Source organism: Aulostomus chinensis, chromosome 13 (assembly GCF_037954235.1).
Source record: "Aulostomus chinensis isolate RoL2024-O1b breed Wild chromosome 13, RoL_Achi_v1.0, whole genome shotgun sequence".
In the NCBI taxonomy this organism is placed as follows: Eukaryota; Metazoa; Chordata; class Actinopteri; order Syngnathiformes; family Aulostomidae; genus Aulostomus; species Aulostomus chinensis.
The window spans coordinates 9,484,833-9,512,165 of NC_141332.1; the positions used below are offsets into that span (position 1 = coordinate 9,484,833).

At 41.5% G+C, this 27,333-nt stretch overlaps 1 protein-coding gene across 6 annotated transcripts in view; it reads right to left on the reverse strand.

Annotated features, from left to right (window-relative positions):
* The window catches only part of tenm2a (teneurin transmembrane protein 2a), a 227,807-nt gene extending 202,456 nt beyond the window's left edge, over window positions 1-25,351 (reverse strand). For all 6 annotated transcript variants that reach the window (XM_086223073.1, XM_086223071.1, XM_086223069.1 and 3 more), the window contains exon 1: window positions 24,990-25,351. The gene's annotated coding sequence lies outside the window, so the exon portion shown is untranslated. The remainder of the gene's footprint in view (window positions 1-24,989) is intronic.
* Between the last annotated feature and the right edge of the window lie 1,982 nt (window positions 25,352-27,333).

Here is a 27,333-nt window from a genome sequence, read left to right on the forward strand (position 1 = left end):
GAGATGTGATATTTGGACAGGAGCTAAATTCACCAACAACAGATTGAAGAGGATCAGTGTTTTTAGCAGCAGAGGGAAATGTGGCTAAATAATATGACTTAGTCTGTATTATGTGTGTGTTGGAAGGCAAGAACATATGCCATCGGATTACTCACACACACACACACATTAACACACAAAATATCTTCCGTTGTGTATTGGGTCAATGACCATTAAAATATTGCAACAGCTGTAGTGACAAATCTAAATTGAGTAAATGCTGAAGAGAGGAGCTTCCAGGCTCCAACTTTAGTCCAGGGATGAGGCTGAAACCTTGCAAACAGTCCAGATGGGTCAGCAGCACAGAGCCAAAGCCCTCCTTAACCTGCAGGATCAGAGAATCAGCTGTACTTCACAGCTCCACAGGCAGAGATCACACACACAATCTCCCACGTACACAAACACCAGCAGACAGATACTGTACCTATACAAACACACATGCAGACCAGGTGTAGCCAATCGGATCAGTTGGAAAATTCAATCCTCTCGGCTGAAACGTAAGGCAATAAAGCTGAGCTCACTGGCATGGTAACTGCTGCAAAATAGCTACAGCCTTGCCTTATAGATTGAACAGTTTGGAATAATACAGTGCATTAATATTCCTTGAAACAGACTACAGTTTATTTTCATGTAGACTAGAGCATTAGAGATACCATTATAAGGCCGGCTAAATCGTCCACTGAGGTTCAGTCGAGCTCATAAAAAGCACAGCGATTCTAAAACATTTATGCAACATGGCCCAGCCTAACAGCTTTTAGTAGTCACTGTGGAGACCTGTTTGGGCCCTATAGAGGATCAAGAATGTTGTAAATACAAGGAGAAGCTGTCTTTTCTTCTCCAGTCCTTTTGTGCAACCCTGCAAAATTAGCCATTAACTTGTTTTGGCTTTTCATAATTGATCACCAGTTAATATAGAATTAGCAGGATGATTGTCCTGAAAAAGTTGCAAAGACCAGTTCTTGAAAATAGCTACCTCTCAGTTGTCTGTAAACGTGTGATTATGCAAATCAGCTGCTGCTCTGCTTTACTGCGCCGATGACAGCAGTGGAGTGTGTGTGTGTGTGTGTGTGTGTGTGTGTGTGTGTGTGTGTGTGTGTGTGTGTGTGTGTGTGTGAACATTGTTAGCAATTACTTTTTCTAAGAATAATCGCCAGGCAACTGTGGGCAGACCCAATAAATAAGTTGGGTTTAGGGCGCATTGTTATCGCAGCTGTGCCAGTGCTGCCACTGTAAAATAGAGAATACCGTTTCACTGCTCCAAAAATCACTCTCGCCCACTGGGATAGTGCTTCTCAAGTTCAGCTCACCCAGTGTGATATCCACTCTCCAATGGCGAGGGCAGGGTCCTGAAATTCCATTAGTCCTCACCATATACTTTATGCTCCGTCTTTCTTTTTTTTATTGGGTAATGCCGGGCAGCACATACCTCTAAATAACTCTGAGGGTTTTTATAGTGCTGCCGTTCCAAAAAACCTCTGTTTTGTGGTTCAAATTGAGACAAAAGTGCTGAAAATTGGAGGGAGGGAAAGACAAATTCCCAGTCCTGTCTCTTTTTTAGGGGAGAAAAATAAAATAACCAATCCATTATGCGAGCGCCTCCCCTGCTGTGTTTCCCTGATTCCCTCTAGCTATTAGCAGCTTAGGACACAAATAGATAACACAAGATATCAAAAAGCAGCGGGATAGAATCTAACAGTTTAAATGCCCCACCATAATCCTTGCTGCGGAACAAAAACATGCCTCCAACGCTTTCAAATTGTTTTGTTTTCGCAGAATCTGTCTTATAGTTCGACTTCCTCTCTAGTATTCACGTTATAGTGTGTTGAAGATGGAAATTACAGCATCAGAGGTCACCAAGGTCAAAACAGTCACTGAACATCCAGAAAACACAGCAACATATTAGTCTGTTTTTTTGGGGGGGGGTTTTGTTTTATGTATTAATATTTTGCCAAGTATGACACATAAATTGATTTCACTCTAGCAGGCTGCTTTACAGAGACAAAAAATATCTGGTCTGGTGGACGAAAATGAAGCCTGTGATGTTGTACATAAAAATGAACGTGCAGATCGGCGAAAACTGATCTGAATTTCCTGTGCTTGACAAGCAATATAACTCTTTTTTTTTTCTGGCTTCATCATCCAAAAAAAAGAAAGAAAGAGCCATACGCATTGCAAATAAAACAATCCAAAGAGAACCCAAAATCCCACTTTCATCACATTCAGTACATTAAGATCTCAGGGTTGGATTGACTTCTAATCAGTTCAAATCACAATATCAATTTACAGTCGAAAAGCATCCAGGAACTGTTCAAACGAGAGGTCAGCATTACCTGAGCCCAACCTGTACGCATAATGTATGGTGTCATTGTAAAAAAGTGTCAATCTAACATTCATTTTTGTTTTGGCAAGGAAATTGAAACAGTTAAAATTGCAAAAAAAAAAGAAAAGAAAAAAGCTTACATAAATTCAGAGACTGAACTCCCCAGCCGAACCTCATGAACCTCTGCCAAGGACATTATGTGAAGGAACTGTATATATATATATATATATATATATATATAATTTTGGAGCGGTAAGGTGGTGCAGTGGTCAGCACTGTGGCCTCACAGCAAGAAGGTTCTGGGTTCAAGCCCCAGTTCAGACACAGGATCTTTCTGTGTGGAGTCTCCATGTTCTCCCTGTTCCTGTGTGGGTTCTCTCTGGTACTCCAGCTTCCTCCCACAGTCCAAAGACATCAAGAGAGGACGAGGCTGATTGATACTCTAAATTGACTGTAGGTGTGACTGTGAGTGTGAATGGTTGTTTGTCTCTATGTGTTGGTCCTGTGATGGACTGGTGACCTGTCCAGGGTGAACCCTGCCTCTCACCAGAAAGCTGCCAGAATAGGGTCCAGCCCCCCCCCCCGGACTTATTTTGGTTACAATTCTATCATTTCTCTTTTACGTGTTTGGCAAGAAGTCTTCAACGACATCTTTGCCAGATGTGTATCGATGAGGTGAATCATCATCAACAGTAAAATATATACTTGCTCTGCCCTGTTCCCTGTTCATTTTCACATGACATTATATATTGCAGCCATACACATCCTGCAAAAACAAGTCTACTGGTAACAAATAAATAACAGGATTTTTTTTTTTTCTGGGATTGGGAGAATGATGTTAGGTGTATAAAATTGTTCCCCATGAATTCACTGGATTTTATCATCTGTACCTCTGATTAAATGACATTCTCATTCTGCTTCAAACTCTATGGATTTAGCTCCTTTTTCGGTTCTCCGTAATGAGAGTAAAAGACATACAGGCAGATATAATAAACACAAGAGGCAGTTAACTGATATTGTTGGTTCCACATTCGTAAAATAAATCCAGCAAAATCCATGAAACAAAATGCATGAGACTAAATCCATTGGAAATAGCATATGGTCCGTGAGCGTTCGAGGCAAAGGTTTCATTTTTACACCAAAATTACTCTAAAGTCTTTTCACATATCATATGCTGATCTTACAGCAGATGATACTGAAGTGATTTCAGTTTTTTGCAGTCCTTTTTCAAGTGTATTTTGATAGTTGTGTGTAGTTGTCACAGCTTTTTGGTACGGTACTGCTCCATCTGAGCTCCACTCTCTGATTTTTTTTTTTTTTAATCATTCTGTCTTTTTTTTTCTGATGTAATGATATGTTTAGTTTTGCTAAAATACACGAGTGTCAGTATGTTCCCAAATCAGCACAAGAAAACAAGCTTTCGTATTGCTGGCGCTGCTCACACCAGTCATGACTGTCGAGGAAACTGAAGTTGTTTCACATCTGCAAATACACAAGTCAGAAATGTGACGCTTCGCCATTGCATAAACTAACAATTGATCACAAGAGTAAAACGCAGTTTCTCAGCATGGATCGTTTGACTTCACGGACTGATCCGGAATCAGCTGCTGACTTACAGGCAGCTGTTTAAGCAGCTAATCTCTACTCAAATAACATATTTAACTGATACTGTCATGATTTAACAACATAATTACTCCCACTGATGTGACAGATTGCCTGATAAGACAGCTTTGGCTCATTAAATTACTGTTGTATTTACCCTTAAATTGTTTAATTTATACATATATATATATATGTATGTATATATATATATATATATATATATATATATATATATATATGTGTGTGTGTGTGTGTGTGTGTATATATATATTTTAAAATCAAGAGTTAAAATGCACAGATTGCCACATTGCTTGACAAGACAGCTTTTATTCCGTCAAATTACTGGTGAATTTGCCTTTAAAATGGTTCATAGTACATATGCGCCAGGGCTGCCCATGATTTGGCCAAAATTACTTGATAAACTGTCATTTGATCTTCTGGTTTTTCTTTTTCTGGATTTCCTCTGAAACATCCAGTGTTAAGTTGTTACTCAGCAATGTCAGCACACACAGCTTAAATAATATCTACTTAAGGGAACTTAAGATTTTGGCCCTCTTGGGGTAGACTTTGGTATTCATATCGTTTCAAATGTATTTTTAATTTTTAACTTCTATTTTTTTTTAAACAAGCATACTCTTACAGTGTGTTCAGTAGTAGTCAATCAATATATTGAGTCCAGGGTGTGTCCCTGTAGGATAAATTGCAAATGCAGTCCTTGATATTTTCTGTCATCTTAAGTAGAAATTATTAAAAGCAGCATGGTGTCTCACATCAAACCCAAATGAGCCATAAAAGTACCCTTGAATCAAGCGAAGGTAAATCCCACATCCTCTCTGCCAACATCAAACACAACCAGCTTGAAAAGGAACACTTCAAACTTGAAAGACACAGATGACTCCGCAGTATGAATCGAACACCTCCCTTTTCCGTCTGACCATCCCCCACTCCACACACACACGCACACACACACACACACACACATATATATATATACACACACACAAACACACACACACACAAAATTAGAGCTATGGTTTTAAACCAATGAAAATCAACAAGTAAATACACAGCACATACAACCACATTCAGTTGACAATATATGTCACACACACTAGGGGACCTTCAAGACTTGACAGGCACACAGCAAAGCAATCTTAAAGTGCGATGATACCTGGTCACTATTGAGAGCTGCAGAGCTTACTTTAAACACACAGTTCAAAGCACACAATTTATATACAGTATATATATATATATATAGCTCCTTCACACATCCTCTCTCTCTCTCTCTCTCTCTTTTACACACACACACACACACACACACACACACACACACACACGTATACCTGTAGCATATTCATCCAAGCATCCAAGCTAACACACAACATCCTCTCCGTAAACCTCACATGAAAAGTGAAGACAGGTCCGTCTCCATGTGTGCTTTTACATGTGTTTATATGTGTGTCTGCGTGTGATCAGAATCACCCAGATATTCATCTAGTCTGTTGCTGGCGAGGAGATTGAATGTGTTTGTGTGATTTTGATGGCACTCCCACAAAGGATTATGTTACGGTGAATCTCCCTCTCCTATACTCCACTGTTTTGCTCTCCCCAAATCCTCACAATGGATAATGGACACTAGCTGTGTTATGAATCGAGCTGGTGTTAGATTGAGGATTAACGTACAAAAAAATACATGTTCAGTATATTCAAGCGTGTGTGTGTTCGTGAATGTGTGGCCTTTTCTGAGTTCTTCCTACAATACTGTTCCTGGAAAGGTTAGGAGTTGAGGCTTTTAGGGTTAATAATGACGTTGTAGGAACAAAACCAGCACCTCTTTCCATGGCATCTTACACCAAGACACGTTCTAGCCTTTGACATCCGTGTGAGTCATTACGGCCTTGTTCAGCCTGGGGGCAGACTGTTCTGTTCACACTGTTTGCAATACATAGATCAGATTTGTTGTGTACACACATCACAGACCTGATGAAATAATGAGGGGAACTGTTTTGAGAGTGACGCAAAAGACAGTCGATTCCAAATGTTTATGAATTCGATTTCTAACCGCCTCCAAAAGTGGTTTAGATCAGCTTTGCAAAAACTACATTTCAGGTGATTTTCTGTCCAGACTGTTTTAAATCAATCGAATCTGGACATGTCAAAAATCTGATTAAGGCTGGGAGTTTGAATAAGGCCCTGGTGACACACCCAGACCCTGCTGTTGAAAGTTGTGTATGGTGTAGGGAGGAGTGGTGGATGGGGCACACAAACACCGACGTTGAAGCAGGAGCGTTGTTGTTCGATTCCTGTTTGCAACCAAATATTTGTAATCTGGGAAAATCAGTCGAACCTGAGACAATGCATGGTTTACAACACTTTCCAGAATCTTTTTCAATAGTTATTACCAATTGCCAGTTGCTGGTCTTTTTTTTTAAGCATAATCATGCAGGACTTATCCAGACAACTTTCACAAAACTTGGTGTACAGAGACCACGAAGGAACCCGTTAAATGTTGGTGCTAATAAAAACCATTGTGTACATGCACAAACTATTTCTGATACGGCAATCATTGTTCATCATCATTGTTGTTTCTGGTTAATTTGTCCTTACACGGCCACACTTTGCAGTCTTTTTTAACCAGAATGTATCTTGCAAGTATCTTCTTTCACACGCTGTAGGCATCTAAGCTTTATGATCATCCATAAATATCCCATTGACTCTAACGGGGAAGCTTTTCAGAGATTCACTTGGATGAAACACTGCTTAAGATCAGCTGTGCGGTGCCTCTTTGATTCTTCTACCGAGCTCTGTACATTTGATTCTACTTGTTATTAGCATGTAACTTGAGCTGATTGCGCAAGGAGCCTATGCTAGATTGTACTGCTGCTTTCAGGTCCTAGAAACTGGCTTGATATTCTAAGTTCAGTGACCAAGGTTAAATGAAGGAGAGAAGAATGTTATGAGAGAAGTTAAGAAAGAAAAAGAGAGCTCGACCCTAGGCTGGTTGCTGGACCTTCGCAGAAGCAGCTCAAAGGTCTCAGCATAAATCTGCAGTAAGTCTTGTTGTCAAGATCAACCTTTTGTGCATTTCACACCACAAACAGATGAGAACAGGTTTCAGTATGCGAACTTGTGTAGGCTAAATGTAACTTAAATGCAATAAACTTTTCCTCTACCACCTCATTTTCCTTGTTCACTGCATGAACATTGAGCAATCATCCTGTCCAATCATACAGCTTTATTTCACAGTGACAAAGAAACCCTGACCAAAGGGAAATTATAAATAAGATCTCTTCTTTGTCGAGCCTATTTCTGCATGATATAACTGAGCTCAAATTAATGGGATTTTGTCCATTTCCCCCATTCTTCTTCAACTCAAACTCCTGAGAAATAGCTTTCTTTTCGTCTCAGCCAAATCCTAATTTAAGATCTCAAATTTCTTTTTTAATTCTCTTACTGTGCTGATCTTCATTTGCCTGAAATCATCACTTTTTAAGATAACAGTCCAAAAGAAAACTAGACTGGATTGTGATTAAATGAGCCTGTATAGTAATGGTAATTTTCTCACTGATCTGATTCTCCTTTTTTTTTTAATCTGCTTTAAATATACATTAATGATATTGGTACAGGAAGATTTAATGGTGCACATCTAAGATGGAGAAACAGGTCAGAATTCAGTAATCGAACGGTCATTATTATAAAATAATAATTCAAATGTGTAGTTAATTTATTTCTCATGGAAAGAAGACAAAGGAGACCAGAAGGAAGGAATTGTGACAACACAACACAAAGACTTTTCTCTGACATCAGGGCGTTACATCTATGCACATGTGACATTATCATCGAGAAGATGATAAAATGTAGGCCTACATCTAATTACCTGTTTTATCATAAAATAATGATAAAGATAATTAGTGAAAGAACAAGCCCGCATTGTTATGGCATGTAATGTGTGTGTGTGTGTGTGTGTGTGCGCGTGTGTGTGTGTGTGTGTGTGTGTGTGTGTGTGTGTGTGTGTGTGTGCGTAAATAAAGAGGCAGGTATCAAATTTAAAAAAAAAAACAACATAAAATTTTAGAGTAAGTCTTGGGCCACCAGCCATGTAATGAGTTACCACACCAGCTTCAAGGTGCTTTATTGTGGGAAGGATGAAACACTGTTCTTCACATTGTTATCTCATTTGGTGTATTTGAAGATTGCGGTGGAGAAATGGTGGTATTAAATATGTGGTTTAGTATATATGAGATGGGTATAACTATATGCAACTAGCTTCAGATTTTAGTCCATAATGATGAGCTGATCTATTGTTTTTTTTTTCTTTTTTTCTATTATTTTTTAAATATTACTTAGACACTGACCATTTCTTTAAGTCAGGAGTGGCAATTAAATTTGGCCTCTGGATGACTGTTTAAAGCTCCTAGACGGCAGGCCAGATAATCAGATTATCCGAATCAGCCTTCTCACAGCTAAATTGTGAAACTGATTGATAAAATAGTGCTACCAACGTCTTGTTTTATAGTCCACTGTTCCCTCCATAGTTAAAGGGCAACTGGTTTTCAGCTGCATTGCAGTGGCAGTGATAATGAGGCCAGTGTCCTTATCAACCAGCACACATGACAAACTGACTTATGCAAACACACATGTAGGAGATGCCAGTGAAATGTCATGGAAATGCTGTCAACACTTTGTTATTTGTCCTTTCCATATTGTGAGTACTAAATGCATATCATTTTCATTTTGAAAATGATTAATTGCTCCCTTATCATGCATTGGAGCTGAACTAATTCTAATAATTATATGACAGACTTTACTGTCACTATTTATATTCTTCTGCATCAGTGACCCTCTTACCTACAATGCAGCACTTTTTTCCATCGTGTGCCGAAGGAAGTCTGCTAAACATATTGTGCCAAAAAGCAAAAAAATCTACAAAGGGCAGAAGAGGAGAGTTGACAGTGAAAAAAGGGTATAAAAAGAATAATGGAAAGGCAAGGATGTATTCTCGTGATTCCATGAAGGCAAAGATGGTGTATCTCATCTGTAATGAAGCTGTTGCTGTTTGTAAAGATGACAATATGAGACAACCAGGCAAAGCTTGGAACCCTTAAAGTGGTCATTGCTGGTTATTATTACTATCATTACTCTAATATTTTTTAATTAAATTACATTCATAAAACAACACAAGACAGTGTTGGATGTTCTCTCTATGTATTCCTGATGTGCCTCTGAGAATGTCAAGACTGGAAAATCTATGTAATACACTCTCAGTTGGGAAGGACTGGGAGAACCGGGGGTGGGGGGATCTAGTGTCAAATATGGTAATACAATAACAATGTGGTTCTGAGTTATACTTTCTGTGCACATAGAAATACAGATACATAAACAAAACTTCCAAAAGTTCCATTGTGTCAAGCTCTTTCACACATTCATCAAATCAATCAATTAGAGTGTGATTGTTAACAAATCAATATGTATTTTCACCTTATGTGCCTCTATAAATGCAGGAGAGCGGGGAAAGACTTTCACAAAATCTGTCATTGTTTGCCAATTCTATTCCCCCACTGAAACAAACAAACAAACAAACAAACAAAACACAAAAAATCCCATTCTCAAGAGAGAAAATGTCAGCTTGTCCATGGCTTAAGCCGGCCACTAGAGACGACAGACAGAGACACACAGACACACTAACACACAGAGAGACAGAGGCAGCTATAAAAAGACACAGGGGGCTGTAAATACGATAGCATAGGAATAAGCTCCAGTTGACTGTAAATGCTCTCTATTACAATAAAAGACTTCATTACAATAAAGATGAGTTCAGCCACCCTCTGTGTGTCGATGAGTGCAACTGTGGGATGATTCGTTGAAGTGTGCTCCGGTAATAGAGCTTCAAATGCTGCCTGTGGTATTTACACTTCTTTTCTTAATGGGTCGGCCCATGACTGCTAAAGAGTACCTGAATATCTACTGTGCACACACAGAGACACACAGCTGTGTCACACGTATGCGATGCGTCCCTGCCTTATTAAGACACTGAAGCTTTTAGCACCTAGCAGCACTAATCCTATAGCCTTATGTCCACTGGTGCTGACGCCAAATGGCCTAATACAGCACACGCTCTCTCTCTCTCTCTCTCTCTCTCTCTCTCTCTCTCGCCTGTCCTCTTTCTCCCTCTTCCTCTGTGAATATGTGTGACTGGATGTGATGAATGGACAAAGCGAATGAGGAGAGGGGTGGATGTGAGACATTGCACCACTGAGGTCAGCGATGATAGGAAAGAAAAAAAGAGAAAATGCACACAGAAGGCAGAGACTAAACGAGGGGATGTGTGTGTGTATGAGGGGGGTAGTTGCACATGAATTGCATACAAAAGCACCTCCATGCTCTCTGCCCCTCTGTTTATGTCCTGCTTGTCAGGCATGCAGCACACGCATGTGTTTGTAAGCGCACTGTGTGTGTGTGTGCGTGCGTGTGTGTGTGTGTGTGTGCGTGCAAGCGTATGCAAGGCCGAGGTAGGTTAAACTTGTACTCGTGAAGTGTTCCCAGAAGAGATTAATCATCCTGTGCTGGAATGCAGCATCGTGGTCATAAATCATCACCTGACCCCCCCACACCCCACACCCCACACCCCCCCCCCCCCGCCCTCTGCTGCTGCCACACGTAGCAGTGAAGTCAGGGTAAAAGGAGTGTCATTGCATATCTGCAGTAAACAAACAGACGGCAGCCTTGACAGAAGCATGAGAGGTAGGAAACAGCTAATTATCAAATACCAGTCCTCTCTAATGAGCGATGTAATGCATGGAAGCCTGTGGGGGTCCAAATCAGTGGAGGAGCTGGAGTGCTTCAAGAATGGGGAGACAAGGACACACACAGGTATGATGGACATGTTGCACTTACAAGAAGGATTTTGTTTCTTGTTTTTAATGAAAAGGCTGCATTCATTGAAAAGTTTTTCGTTTTTGTTTTCAGAAATCCATGCTTTCTGTTCAGTCGGGGCTAAGGCCACATTAGGAGTGCCATGATTATGATTGTATAGTAGAAATAAAGTGTGAAACTTTGACCATTGAAATCAAATCAGTATTGTGATTCACCCAGTATTTCTTATTCTCCACATCTGTCTTTTCAGGGGAAAAAAACTTCAGCCTGCTAATTGGTGCGCTTTATGTAGCAGATTAAAGCTTAACCAGTCGTGTGTGCATTAGTTCTACACCGTGACCTCATCATGTAACCTAAACAGTGGCCTGGCTGTTTCTGCAATTATGTCTCAGAAACTATAGTTGGCATGTTGAGCTCATAAAAGATGAATAACAGTTACATGAGGGGCTTTCACAATGGCCACCCAGCCGCTAATTCGCCCGTCTTTTAGTGACTTTGTCCGAGGTTTCAGACAGAGTGCGGCAAATTGGGGGTCAATTTTGGCCTGGCAATATTCCTCCTCCGAGGGTACACTTATTGACCTCACCTCAACTGTTATGTGAATCCAAGCTGTAAACATGCTTGCTCGGCGTGAGGTGGGCGAAGGTGTTGATGATGACGCAAACTTGTAAACATAACGCTCGCCGGGTCTTCCACATCAAAGACCTCAGAGAATGTCAACCCCAACACTGCTGGCAGCCAGAGCGGCGAACTGCTGTTTTGAAAATTACAGACTGAGGAGCTTGGTCGACTTGGCTATCGCCAGATGATGGAATGTCACCAGCAACTTGGAAAACACTACAAAGTTTGCCAGACTGTCACGGGGCTACATTTTCTCCCGACGTTTATGTTGTGCATTACTGTTCACATGCAACTTTGTGCTGCACGTCACATTAGATGTTTAAACCCACACAAATGGCGGCTCTTTTGTAAAGCAGAATATTATGCCTCCATTTCACACAGACAAGACGGCAAATTCCTGCCTCTACCGGGCAGCAAATTTGGCGCATGAAATGTTGTCACTGTCAGACTTGATAGAAAAACTGAACAAAAAGGCAAAAATACCATCTTAGAAGTAGACATGAGACATCACCATTGAACTGATGGACAATACACACTGATCTGTCCCTATACATTGACTTTCCTTTCTCTATTGTGGAGGAAACATGTTATATAATTCAGGGTAAACAAATACAGCAAGAATAAGCTTCTACCATTATACTGGTTATAAGGCATTCTCTGGTTCACTCCTCATGTGGTATAATTAAAAAAGGGATAGTATGGCTAGCATACTACTAGCTATTGAAGGAAAATTTGAGTTTGAATATCAAATATTTGGTCCAAGAAGTAACTGAATTTAAAGAACAATCATCAAGTTCTGTAAAAATTATTAATAAAGTAGTTCAGAAAAAGGGGCTGCACGGTGGTGCAGTGGTCAGCACTGTCCCCTCACAGCAAGAAGGTTCCGGGTTTGAGTCCCGGCTCGGGCGCGGGATCTTTCTGTGTGGAGTTTGCATGTTCTCCCTGTTCCTGCGTGGGTTCTCTCTGGGTACTCCAGCTTCCTCCCACAGTCCAAAGACATCAAGAGGGGACGAGGCTGATTGATACTCTAAATTGACAGTAGGTGTGAATGTGAGTGTGAATGGTTGTCTGTCTCTATGTGTTGGCCCTGCGATGGACTGGCGACCTGTCCAGGGTGAACCCCGCCTCTCGCCCGTAGATGCTGGGATAGGCTCCAGCCCCCCAGCGACCCTTACTAGTGAGGATTAAGCGGAAGATGACGATGGATGGAGTTCAGAAAAAGTAGTTTAGTTTCTGATAGCACATTCTCTTCTACTCTAAATTGACTGTAGGTGTGGCTGCGGGTGTGAATGGTTGTCTGTCTGTATGTGTTGGCCCTGTGATGGACTGGCAATCCATCCAGGGTGAAGGCTGCTGGGATAGGCTCCAGCCCCCCTGCGACCCTAACATGACAAGCGGTCAAATATGGATGGATGGATGGATGGACATTCTCTTCTTTCGCTGACTTTCACTGAGAAAAATGATAAATTGTGATAGTTCATAAATGTGGTAACTTAATGACAGGCTCAGACTCAATTAAGCTTTTTGGTCTGTCAAGTCTCAAATGTGTGGTCTTTCTTGGTGCCACAGTTGCTAGCTGAAAAAGAAAATGTGTGCCTGCCATATCCATGATTCCTAAACTTGGGTTCAAAATTCTTAAAAAAAAAAAAAAAAACAGTATTGTACGCCGCCCCCCCCCCAAACTTAACTCCATTCTGTAAACCTAATTGGCTGATGTTTCCTAACTTGCTCAAACAAAGATAAATAGTTGAAACCAACTCACCAACCCCCCATATGAGCAGTAGTGGACACACTTGTAGACCAAGGGCCCTCTTTTAGGCATGGGGGAAGCTGGCGCTCAAACAGGAGCAAGCATCATTACTAGTTTCAAGCCAGCGCATGTGATGTTTTTATGCCAAGCACTTTCATCCTTTAACTAGCAAATGAACTTGTGCTCCACCTGCGTATGAGATGTGGTTGGTGGATGCCTGCTGCTTCCATACTTCACCTGGTGCACAAGAAGGTTAGTTCCTTCACATGAGAACTCCTCTCTCCTGAATTTAAATGCGTGCACCTATGAAATAGCAACTTGGCAACTCCTGGCACAACCTGGTATTTAAATGGAATGACACACGTTTTTTTTTCTTTCTTTTTCTTTTGTTGTTGTTACTTTTTCGTTGTTTGTTTATTCGTTTGTTTTTCTTTTTTTGTTTGTCTTTGTTTGTTTTTGTGTTTTTGTTGTTGTTGTTTTCTGCTATTGCTGTTGTTGTTTTTTTTGTCTCCCCCCTCCCCCTTGTCTTCGCTGTCCTGTCCCTGTTCTCTCTTCCTGTCCACTCCTGTCCTCAGTCCGGTAGCTTCATCAATGAACCAACACCATTCCTAATAAAGTTAAACATAAATGGCAATAGGAGGAGTTTATCAGACTCCTCCTATGCAGAATAAAACTGCTTCAGTACAACAAGGCACCAGGAACACTGATGCTGCTTGCCTCAGCTACTGAACACAGCAAGAAGGTTCCGGGTTCGAGTCCCGGCTCGGGCACGGAATCTTTCTGTGTGGAGTTTGCATGTTCTCCCTGTTCCTGTGTGGGTTCTCTCTGGTACTCGGGCTTCCTCCCACAGTCCAAAAACATGCAATTGGGGACGAGGCTGATTGATACTCTAAATTGACTGTAGGTATGAATGTGAGTGTGAATGGTTGTTCGTCTCTATGTGTTGGCCCTGCGATGGACTGGCGACCTGTCCAGGGTGAACCCCGCCTCTCGCCCGTTGACGCTGGGATAGACTCCAGCCCCCCCGCGACCCTTAATGTGTAGGAATAAGCGGAAGATGACGATGGATGGATGGATGGATGGAATGACACAAGGCACTTTGATTGATTTGAGTGACATCACGCCTAAAACACACCTATGACAGATTAGGCTAATGATTGTATTTTAGCGCTGTGGTTTGTCCTCTGATTATGTTACCCTCTAAAAACCAAAAAGGCACTGAACCAGTCCCAAATGCATAGCACACACAGTGTCATCCGCCAACCGCCTGGTGCCATGGATTGCTAAAATAGGACCTGAATTGTCAAATCTAGCATTAAGTTTAGCCTGGCTAGCCTAGCCACTGGTGGTGCTTAGTGCTGTCTGTGAAGGAAGAGGGGGTACACAGCAGGAGGGCGAAGGTTTCTGGGGGTTCAGGACAGAACCAATATTACATTTTCCTGTTGATATTTTGTTAATGTGTAACAATTTTGAAATGAGATCCTTCAGTATGTTGATAAAATAATTTATAAAACACTATCTCATAAACTATTATCCTATTTTTAAATAGAGATCATTTAAAACGTTTTACATAAAAAATCTGTACTACTTGCATTAAAGATCTGAGATTGCGGCAAAAACACAATCAAAACCTGACTGCATGGAAACATTTTACATGACATCTTGTCACTTCAATCTGTCAAAACAAGTGTAGAAAGTGGGGAGAGCAGATTATGAAGTCAGCATGAAATCTCAATTTTACACCAGGATATCTCTACACTCATGAATCTACCTACACACTCTCAAATTGTATCTTCCAGCAGACACTGCTTGGATTGGGATTGTATTTGTTCTCCTAACAGTTTTATTATTCATGAACAAGGACATCAATCTCCTTGTGTTAGGTAGTCACTATTCTACTTCCCCAGTGGCGACTGTGGTTTAGGACAACCTATATTTCCAGCTGCTACTCAAATGTTCAAGGGCAGAGGTGAGCCCAGAGAGACACTCTTCAACAAATCTTTTGATCAAGACTTCGCTCTATGATTTCAGCGAGAGCAGGAAGCTATCCGGAAGTAATGCCTTGCAATTCACAACTCAGGTGGAAAAAACGCCTTCCTTGGTTATGTTCAAGTACGGGAAATTGATTCTTTAATATTAAAAATTCAACAGCTGAGTTTCATTACTTTTCTGAGCCGATTCCCTTTCCCTTGTGGAGCGGGAAAATATCACAGTTTATTAAATTACTTCTCTGAAAAGTCTCTAGGGATGCCATCTTAACTCCCGTCCTCCTTCACAAGGCCATTTTAGACTGTAGGCATGTCTGCTTAGAAAGGGAGACAGAGAGGAAAGAGGATAAGCAGTGGAAGGATGGAAAGTACACTAAATTTCCAGGATTCATTGGCTGCCACAGAGAGTTTGTGGTTATTCCATTGGCTGTGACAAGGAATTGAATGATCCCATAAATCAAGGGCGAGGGAGTTAGTGTACAGTAAATGGCTAAGCCACAGTAATTTCAAGCTGCTGGAATGTGAATGTGTGTGTGTGTGTATGAGTGTGTGTGTGTGTGCGTGCATCTGTGTGTGTGTGTGTGTGTGTGTGTGTGTGTGTGTGTGTGTGTGGGGTTAACTGTTTGTCCCTGGGTGCATATGTGCCTAATAAGGAAGGACTGACCCCTTGGCAGATATCCCCTCACATTATTGTAGATACCTGCATACTAGTAAACTCAAACATGGAAAAATCTGAAACTCACAGACTTCAAACTACATTTCCTGCTCAAAATTGATCGGGGTCAGAGCTTGAATGACTTATCTAAAAAGTAACTGCATGTCTTAAAACAAAGATGATTTGGAGGGTTAGTAGTTTACTCTACGAAAATTTGCTTCATAGAGTCAATATAGTCTCACGCCGTATTCGTAAAAGAACAATGTTTGGTCAGGTCCCCCTGGCGTCCACATCTGACGAGGAGGGTACCCCCTCTGCATCACCAGCCAATGTTGAGGATTATCTTCCGGGGTTTTCCGTGATGTAACATGGTTGTCTCCGTTAAATTCTCATCCAGAATGCCAGACGCTGTCTTACAACTTCCTCTTTCGTCTGATCCCATTTGTTTATTATCGACTATTCTTGGTGTTGTTTGGGTTAGGGTTGGGGTAAGGCTAGTGTTTAGGGTTAGGGTTAGGGTTAGGGACCAGTCGTCACTGTGACACCATCTTGTTTGCATTGAAAAACCCCTTTCGTCAACATCCGATGATTCCAGATTTCCTATCTACGTTGCCTGTGGATGCAGGGGGACTTGACCAAACGTCGTTCTTTGACGAATACGGGGTGGGACCGTGCTGATGGGTTTGTTCTGCTCCTGCTACCAGTATCAAAAAAACCTCATATTAAGACTGAAAAAAACAAAAACAAAACAGGATCGGTTTCGGTAAGTATGCGAGTCTATGCACTGATCTAGTAAAAGATTCCAGAAGAAAACCCTGCAACTTCCAGGCCTAGTTATTAAATGTTACCTAAGGGAACTCAATTCATTTTTTCTACCTCCCATGCAGGAGGTTTTGCTGTGGTTCCACTCGTAACAACTGATTTCAAAGAGAAGGATATATGTAACATTAGTGAGCTAGCACTACTCACTGGCTGATACAGGGTTCTGGGGATGGTATTGACTTTGGGAACAGGAAATCTCTGATACCAATATATCAATGCAAAAATATATCTGACTTGTTTTTCTCATTGTGCTCCATCAAATGTGTATAAAAGACATTTAATGGTGGCAGGATCGTTTTCAGTTTAACAGTTTCTGACCAGTATCATCACTTCTCCTGGTCTAACAACTAGAGCTTAACCTATACTGGATTTTTGGAGTTGATGCTAGTACCAAAATGAGGAAAATGTAAAAAAGAAAAAAAAAATTAAATGTGTGTTTAAAAAAAATTCTGACAAAGAGGCAGGATATTTTACAATTAAACATGAAATGTAAATCCAAAATGACAAACTGAAAATAAACTGAAATAATCTGTAAATTGCTCCAAGCATCTTAATTGCAATCTGTAAAAAATATAAAATAAAAAATAAAAACTTCATATACATATGGCCATACCAGTATATCTGCCATAGGCCAATTTTGGCAGATATTACTATACATGTTAAGAAAACAATTTTTCCTCTTTGACTCTGTTCCAATAACTAAACTTTGAGTGTCTGCCAATTCTGGATACTGATCAAATACCAATGCATTGAAAATAATAAATAAAATATAAATATAAATTAGTGCTGCTAATGTGTTGCTCTGCCGAGCAAACATGAGAGGGTCTTCGCCTGAAGTACCTTCATGCTCAGGCCCTAATAATGTAGGGCAGCACGGTGGTGCAGTGGTCAGCACTGTCGCCTCACAGCAAGAAGGTTCTGGGTTTGAGCCCCGGCTCCAGCACGGGATCTTTCTGTGTGGAGTCTGCATGTTCTCCCTGTGCCTCTCCGAGTACTCCGGCTTCCTCCCGCATTCCAAAGACTTGCAAGAAGGGACGAAGCTGATTGATACTCTAAATTGACCATTGGTGTGGTAGTGAGAGCAAATGGTTGTCTGTCTTTATGTGTTGGCCCTACAATGGACAGGTGACCCATCCAGGGTTTATCTCGCCCAAAGGCAGCTCTGATAGGCTCCAGGCTCCCTGCAACCCTTATCAGGATGAGCGGGGGGCCTGGAAATGGATGGATGGATGGATGGATGGATAATACAGTCTTTAAAAGCTGTAAACTACTAACTCTGTTATTGATCCTGTAAGATCACTATCCATTTGTAAAACAAATACAGTACATACAGAGAAGATTTTCAAGGCTCAACTGGTGTTTTACTTGACCTTTAAAGGAGGTGTGTGTTCTTCCTTTCACATCTAGAGCTGAATGTGGTTGAGTACAGCAAAATATTTAGGTCACATCATCAGGGAGGATTTATGTGATGATGACGATGTGCAGCACCAGTTAAATGTATGCACGAGCCAATATGCTGGCACTCAAATTTAATGTGTGCAGATGATGCAAAAAACACAGAATATTGCACTCCTGTCGATGCAGCATATTCACAGTGCAGCCCCAGCATAGCATAGATGACAAAGCTGCAGGTAGCATATATGATGAAATTAGAAACCTGCTGTGCTGTATCTTTGTTTCTAGAAATGTTCCATCTTCTCATGCTGTGCTGAGGAAATTAACTTAAATCTGTTATGAAGCCTAATTTGAAGTCGTGGGTTAACTGTGATTATTCCTATCACCCTATCCCTCTACACCCACAAACAACCCAGCCAACAACCACAAAACCCCTACAGTAATCACCAATACACACTGTGCATCTACACACAACTGAGGTCACTGCAAAGAACTAGAACTGTACTGATCAGTAATCTACATAACTGAAGCCCTAAATTTGGACCCCAAATTTCTTTGATCGTGTAGCTGTAAGGGTCACTTTCTATAATGTGCTCACTGGGGAGAGGAAGGCCATCAGACGCGGCAGTATACTTTGCTTTTTTTTTGGGGGGGGGGGGTAATAATAGGTTACCATTGTATCGTTTTCTATCTTAAAGCAGTTTTTGCAAATAAAAAAAATCAGCTCCTGTGAAATTCTGCCCAACAACTACGTTGATAGGTATCCTTACACAGTTTTAGGTGGGTATACTGAAATTCTGAAGCTTTTGTAGTACTGTAGGTATTCGTTGCCCCTCGTATTGTGTACACTCCATCATTGGCTTTAATGATTCCAAAAAGTTTGTATTTTATACATATGTTTTTTTTTTGCCTGAATTCTATTGCATTTTTTTATTTGTTGTATATTGTATTTAATTACAGTAGACTGACCTACAGTTGTGACCAAGATCAAATTAATTCATTTTTTTTCTTGACACTGACTCAGACTGACGTTAAGACTGTTTGCAGCTATGAAACATTTCTGCATTGTCATGATGGCTAACACACACTAGTTTTTGCTGGTACTAATTATAATCCATGAGTGCTTGTGCATGTAGGCACATGAGTCAGAGACTCTAGCTTAGTCAAGTTTAACCAGTATTCTCACAACAAAGCACCATGAGCATGTGATGAGGACGAGTTAAAACCAGTCGGTCAGCTGTCAGACAGATGTAGTAAATATCATCCTGCTCTGCCATCGTTTCCTACCAAAACTCCGAAGGATCCATGGGCATGCTAATCCAAGATGAAGGCTGCTCTCTGCAAGCATCACTTTTCCTAAAGCACAACTAATGCTGGATGTCACACACACACACACACACACACACACACACACACACACACACACACACACACACACATGCACACTCACACAGTACACAACACTGAGTTGTTGTCTGAGCTACACAACATCATAAAAAATTGGGCTTAAAACTCACAAAGAGTGCACAAAGGTATAGGAGGAGAGGATGTGCTCGTGACCTTGAGATTCCATATGAGGGAACCATATTCAGCCAGCTGCTTTGTAGAGATTCCAGCCATCACATTATGTTATGTATTTAGAGGTTCTTCAACACCTCTAATCGTTTTCACATTAAGTTAACTTCTCTGTGGCTGATTTCATTTCATGTGTCTCGACAGTCATTTTGAGAATCAGAGTTCCACTAAAGAGATATCATAGGATCTTTTCTCTTGCAATCTGATCCACCCTACCTTCAGCTAAATTAAATAAGAGACTATCAACACAATGGCACCACAAATTACACATCTGATCTCTTTTTATGTCTGTTTTATTTTACTATGAATCGCCCTGTGTATGAATGGTGCTATACAAATAAATTTGCCTTGCCTTGCCTTTTTCTCCACAAACATAAGATTCTGTCTTTCCAGACTATCTAGGAGTTTTATTTCAATTGATTAATACATATGTAGGTGGCACAGTGGTGCAGTGGTCAGCACTGTCGCCTCACAGCAAGAAGGTTCCGGGTTTGATACCCGGCTCCAACCCGTTCAGGTTGTACCCCGCCTCTTGCCCGAAAGCTGCAGCCCCCCCACTGGATAGGCTCCAGTCCCCCTGCGACCCTTAATCAGGATAAGCGGAAGAAAATGGATGAATGGAATGATTATATAGTACATTACAGCTACAGAACTCAGTTATTCTAATGCTCTTTGCTGAAAGTAACAGATTTATTTTGTTTTTGTCAAATGGTTGTCTGACTATATGTGTGCGATAGACTGGCGACCCGTCCAGGGTGAACCCCGCCTCTCGCTCAAAAGCTGCTGGGATAGGCTCCAGCCCCCCCCACGACCCTTAACAGGATAAGCAGAAGAAAATGGATGGATAGATTGATGGATGGATGGATGATTAATACATAGTAATAATAATAGCAACGAGCTGTGATAAAATGTCACACAGCAGAATTATTACTGTAAATGATAAGATTTGATGGAGCAGGCAAATGCACGTCATGTTGAGAAACTGTTGCTACTGTATTTATGTTGTAAGCTGAATTACTGGCAGATTAAACTGAATCCAACACTGTAATCACAGAAGAACAAATATGTTTTAATTCTGTCAAAACAGACAGAAAGAAAGAAAATAATGTGATATGTTATCAAGCAATTTTGATACAATAATTTTTTTTCCACTTTTCATTCATACCTGACATTGCACTTAAGACTTTGTCAAGTGATGTTTTTGGACAGTTTTGCTACCGTTAACCACGTGAGTGACTCTGCATTCTGGAGACACAAAGAAGTCTGAAGCAGCGGTGAAAAAAATGTTCTCATCCATTCTTTTTCCTCATTCTTCCCTTTTTCTCCTACCCCCGTGACTCATCATCGGATATTTTTCTTCTTTTTACGCCTCTCTCACTGTCTTCCTACTTCCTCTCCTACTTCACAGGTTTTCTCCTGTCATTTCCTCTTTACTCTCTCACTTGGTAACTGAGAACGTCGGTGGCTGTTTGCTTGGCTCTGCTGTGATCCCTCGTTTCACCGGCCTGCTGAGCCTGAAAAAGTTCAGCCAAGGCGATTCACACTGAGCTTGCCGCTGGATTCAGCCCAGTGTTTACAGGAGTCACAATGCACAGAGTTCAGATCGAGATTTAAACTGAACATTGATTTGTTGTTCCAGCCAGGGAGAGTAAGGGTAAACTATGTAAAGTCAAGATGCCTGAGGTAGAGTCCGTAGTTTCCACCATACAACCACCAGTTAATCACTTATTGCAATTAATGTTGTTTGCATTCTTGGAAAACCACAGTCTACTACATACTATTCTGCAAGCTCCCTGCTAGAAGTACAATTGATGTTTAAAGTTGAATTGTTGGAAATCAAAATAGAGAGGGCAATGGAGCTTGAACAGATCAAATTGAGGAGCAGACAGCCAGAGCGAGAAATATGGAGGAAGACACTAAGCAGTGCTCAACTGGATAGACACAGTAGCAATGAGGAGGGAAACCGTGTTGGTCCAGTCTCCTCAACAACCTGACACTTTTTTTAACACATGCCACCCAAAGGCTCTTCCAGCCCAAATCAGGCCACTGTGGGTTGTTGTTTTTTTGTTTTTTTTATCTGTCTGGCTTTAAATTCATGACACTTTCTTGACTGTATTTCTAGGTCAAAAAAGCCATAAGAGCAGCAAGAATAAAGCCATGATGTCACCAAGCTTCGTATTTCCAATTTACTCCGGCCAAATATAGCAACAGTGTAAACAATGTCACCCACCCACAGCTCCATGTTGCCACAAACACCATCATTTTCCCCCACCTCTCCCCTCAAAGGTCAGTGTTCTTGGTTAATCACTGGTGACAAGAGGCTGTTCGTGCATCCGTCACCTCATAATCTGTTCTGTCCCACATAAAAACATGCTGAGGTGCAATGCGTTGTCCCACGACAGGGTTTGCTGTATTTATAGTAGTGACTGTTGTCCTTCATGCACCAATAATGCACACGCCAAATTGAACGTTGATCGGTTGAACGATTGTTTAGATAACCGAGTCACATTACATTGTAAGATGATTTGAGCTGATAAAACAGCAACCACGTCATCCCAGCAATAAAAACAAAAGAAGCTGAAGGTGGAAAGCTTCATTCTGGGAAGTATCATCAAAATTGGATTGATTTAAGCAATTTGTAACATTGCTGTGGTTCCACTGTCTGTGGCAATGCTGCTCGTTAAAATGTCCAGCTAAATGAATAACATGAACAGCAAATTGCTGTTTCTTCAACCAAATCAGTCAACATATGAAATCGTACAAAGCCGAAAAATGGACCACTTCACTGTCATTGAGGTAATTACACCTGAGAGACGTACAAGCAGCACTTTGTTATGACATCAGTTAACACGCTGCAATGTAGCTATTGTTTGAAACAATGAACACAACGATGCCTATTTTGGATTTGAAAGGGACATTTGGCCTCAAATCCTCATCGCAAACATTCAGCCCACTATGGTAGCCGATTATCTAGCACAGAGTTAGGAAGGACAAACTGTATTCACTGGACTCCCAGTACCAAGACGGGTCATGGCTGTGGTACTGTATGAAAAATGCATTTGTGAAATTGGACTCTTGAGGATTTCTAATGCTCTTTTCCATCTGTGTGACTGTTGACGCTCGTATCTGCACAACACAGGACAACATGGAACAGAGGGGTCATGCTGGATATTAATGACCTCTGAACAGCCTTAAGAATATGTCTGATGTGTGTGTGCCTCTGTGTATGCATGCCAGCATGCGTGTGCATTAGGGTTATTGTGTGAAGCCGTCAGTATTTAATCCCCTAATCTGCTGAACCCTGGAAATCACTGCAGTCATCTGTCAGCCAGGTCAGAGCAGACCACAGGGCTCAACACACACACACACACACACACACACACACACACACACACACACACACACACAATGATAGTCATTTATTCAACGGGGCCAGCCTCATTTCCGTCTAATGAAGATTGATGCTCCTCTTTCCAGGCCTCACAGGTGTTGCTGCGAAACGTATGTATAAATACATAACCCACATAGAGAGTGATAGATTAAATCCAAGCAAGTCATTCTCTACCCATATTCACCAGCAAATATCCCACATGAAAGTTTGCATGTGTAAAAGTCAACCTGCAATGTATTGCCATGGTAACAGCAGACAGTTAATCTTGTTGAACAGTTGTAAAGGTCCAACAAGGACATAAACTCTGAGAACTCCTAATGCTCAAACTCTTGTCTCACGTCTAAACCTCTCGCATCTGTGTGTGTGTGTGCGTGTGTGTGGTGTGTGTTTGTGTGTGTGTGGACCCATGCCAAATGGGACACCCTGAGGGCTTGTCTGGAGATCGTGGTTGACATGGCCTGCTGCCGTCCAGTGTGAGCTCCCATTAGCACTTAAGACAGGAGCTCAGACAGTCTCTCTCTCTGTGTCTCACACACACACACACACACACACACACACACACACACACACACACACTTGTGATAATGATTATACCTTACTGGTTAAGCGCTGAAGATGGAAGGTCCATGATCAGACACACTGTACTATCGGTACTTCTTTCCATATGTTTAAACATGTCAGCAAGTAATGATCACCCACCGTTCTCCTTTTGACTGTGAGAAGTGTATGATGGATGGATGGAGAGAGGAGGGATACATCAAAGAGTCCAAGAAAGATCACACCAACAGTGGCGGGCTTCAAGAGAGCTAAAGGTAGAGGAGGAGATAGAAGGACTAAGGAGAGAAACTACTGTACCAGTCAGAATGAAGTGTGAATCTCAGCAGGGTGCATCATCTTTGTGGTCTGTGTTGCATGTATGTGAGTGAGTGTGCGTGTGTGCGCGCGCGCGCGCGCGTGTGTGTGTGTGTATGTGTGCATTTTCATGTCAGAAGTTAACTACCAGGCTGCAGGATCTACAGCTGGTGTGTGGGCCTCTTTCCTTGACACCCCACTTGACACACACTCAAAAGTTTTCCAGACACTATATTCTAATCCAACCTTCACACGCACATTTGCTATATGAATATTAATTACTAAGTGACCAGCAGTGTTATCACTGCATCCAGCTGGGATGTGTATGTGCCACCACAAAACACACACACACGGCAGAAGAACAATATTAAAATTCAGCACAACACACAATAAGCTGCACGTTTGATTTAACCCTCCGTAATGCATTTCTAATCTAATATATGGCAGCGTGTAAGCATGGGTAAAATATTAAAGATTAGAGTGTATGAGGAGACAGAGAGAGCATTGTAGCAATTGGTGCTTTGGAGCAGATTAGGAGCAGAAATAGGCAGCTGTGAGCGGGCAGACAGCTTGTCTTGGGGACAGGAGCAGCAATGAGAGCTCCAGTGGCAAACTAAAGCATATCTATCTTGGTGTTGAAAGCATCATTTTCAAAGGACAAAATCACTTTCTCTCGCCCGACCCGAGAGAGATGAGATCGGTGCGCTGCGGTATAGCCGGGCTCCTGCTCTCATAATGACATCTCTTAGATTCAACCTTGACCTTTTTCAAGAAAATGCGACTACACACACGCGCGCGCGCGCACACACAAAGCTACGACAGCTAAGGGATGTTGGCATGCGGTGCACATGGTGCAGTCTCTCCAAACCCGGGACTAAGTGGACAAAACACACACACTCACACACGCAAACTGCAGACACGCGAAGAAGCTCCCCTAGACCGGAGCACATGACCACCAATGTTATTCCGATAAAAGGCACCTCAATGTCACGGCTCTGCGGTACCCTCCCCGTACTAGTAAGCTTGCGGTCACACACACACGTGAGGCGCGCGTAAACAACAGGGAGCACCATATGAAAATAAATATGTTCAAATATTGCACCTACCTCTTCTCAGCTGGCACTCACTGCATAATCCTCTTTCCCTCTTCAACTTGAAGTTTGCCTTCCCTCCAAACAATCAGCCCGAAGCAACTTGACACTTGTTTATTGCATACTTTTTCCTGATCTGTCTACCCTGATAAAGCGCTAGAGCGTCCAGAGCAGGACCGGGCGAGCTGATGGAGAAGGTGGGCTGTCTGTCAGCCTCCAGCACAACATCAGGAATTCAAACGGAGCAATCCATTCCGCGCCCGTCATAGGGAACAGACCGAACTTCAAACGAATGGACCGAACGATGTGCGCAAATCTTGATGTGGATTCTCTTCAGAGCGGAGAAACAGCAGGCAAGCGGGCATGCTCGGAGCCGACGGGGAAGGCTGCGCGCGGCGGTACTCTGGGAGCGACCATCAACACATAGTAAACAGCAATGACCGAGGCTCGCGGAGCGCGCGTTCACGGCCAAGCCAATGGTCATTAGCAGCGCAAGTGGAGATTTATCCACCGTGGCTGCAGCTGCATCCCTCTCTACAAGAGCACACAAGGGGATCAGACACAGCCAATGCGATTAAACTGTCAGAATTAGAACTACTCTGGTCCCTCTGCACATTAGACGTGATTTTAATGATGAGTTTATTATCACCGTCTTAATGGGGGTTTCTCCTGGTAAGTCTCGGAATAGAAATGTTTGATTTATGAAAAACTCCGTCAAATGGTGATTTAGAAGTACAAACACGTGTAGGGTTCTCTACTTCCAGGCCCATCGGTCATACTCGCAACAGGACAGAGCGAAACAAATTAAATGAACAAAAATAAAGAACAAATGATAATAACAATAATAATAACAATGATAATTATAATAATAATGATGATGATCATCATTAAAAATCAATCAACACAGCCTAATGTTTCCAGCCACGAGTTAGCTCATCAAACAGATCTCATGATGATGTAACTGTTTGTCATGTAAATATTAATCTACACTTTACATATTTGAATATGTACTTTGAACCTTACTATTAGAATATCCTCCCCTATTAAAATCATCCCTTTGAACTTCAATTTAAAAGCATTTTGAGGCCCAATGGAGGGCACTTACAAAAATGGAGGCTGTGTACACTTCTGCCAAGATGACCTCTGCAAAACTTGATGAAAAAACAAACAGACCAAAAAAAAAAACATAACAAATTGTTTTCACTGTGTTTAAAAGAACTGTCCTGAAACACAACAGATATTTCCTTGGCTTACGCTTCTCTTAATAAGTTCAGTGAACACTGTTTGGAGTCAATTTTTAATCCTCCACCGCACTAACACATAACATTACCTCCTTGGTGAAAGGCCAGTTTCATTAAACAAAAATGCAACATATTTATAACCTAACCGAGCAATTATTATTTTTTCTGAGCTTGAGCATGTCTGCTTTGGGTGTACTACCCTCCTTCCTTCCATGGCCTGGTGCTCATTACAATCGTCCTCGTGCATCTTTTTTTAAACAGTCCACCCACTGCACTGCAGGCTACTCTTCACATTAGCAAACTGCCTAATGGGCTTTCACTGTATTAGCAGCAATAGAAAGGTGCAATAACAGAAGCATGCAATTATGCACCATAACTAGGGAAAACATTGTTAACAGTTACGCTATTGCCTCTCACTCTCCTAGCAAGCTGTAAATACATATTTCCCAATGGAGGTATGATAATAACATCTGCTTATTTGAAAACATCTTGTAAAGAGAACCTTGTGGCTCTTTTGATAAGGATTTCATTTCAGAGGCATTTTAATGCATAACTGGGGATTGACGTGGGACATACCTTCAATTTTGGCTTAATTTGTTTTTTTTTGTTTTTTTTGCTATTTTATTTCCTATTTTGGCTTTGCAACACATAACCCTGTAAACCATTCATGCATCTATTGAGACAAATAAACATGTCAGCTTATTGTCTAAGTAAAATCTTAAAACCACATTCACAGATGGCAGAGCAATTTTCAGTGCGCGCACACACACAAACACACACACACACACACACACACACACAGTGCTGTCACTGCAGCTAGCAGGGTTTAGCGCTGCACTGCCATCATCAATAAGTCTGGTAACAATGCTCCCTATGAATAATAAATGCATAAGCTTAAAATATGTGTAGCATAAACCTCCAGATGTTTTTTTTTTCTTTCTTCTCATTTTCTGCCTCACATTGTTGTGTTTTCAGCCTAAATTATACAGGACAAAAATTGCCATGTCCATTTCTTTAGTTTCAGCTCAACCCGCAGATGGATCCTGGAAAGTGAAGGGGGAGGTGACAACAGCTGTAGCCACCGCACTTCTTCTACACTTGCCTACAGACAATCAGAT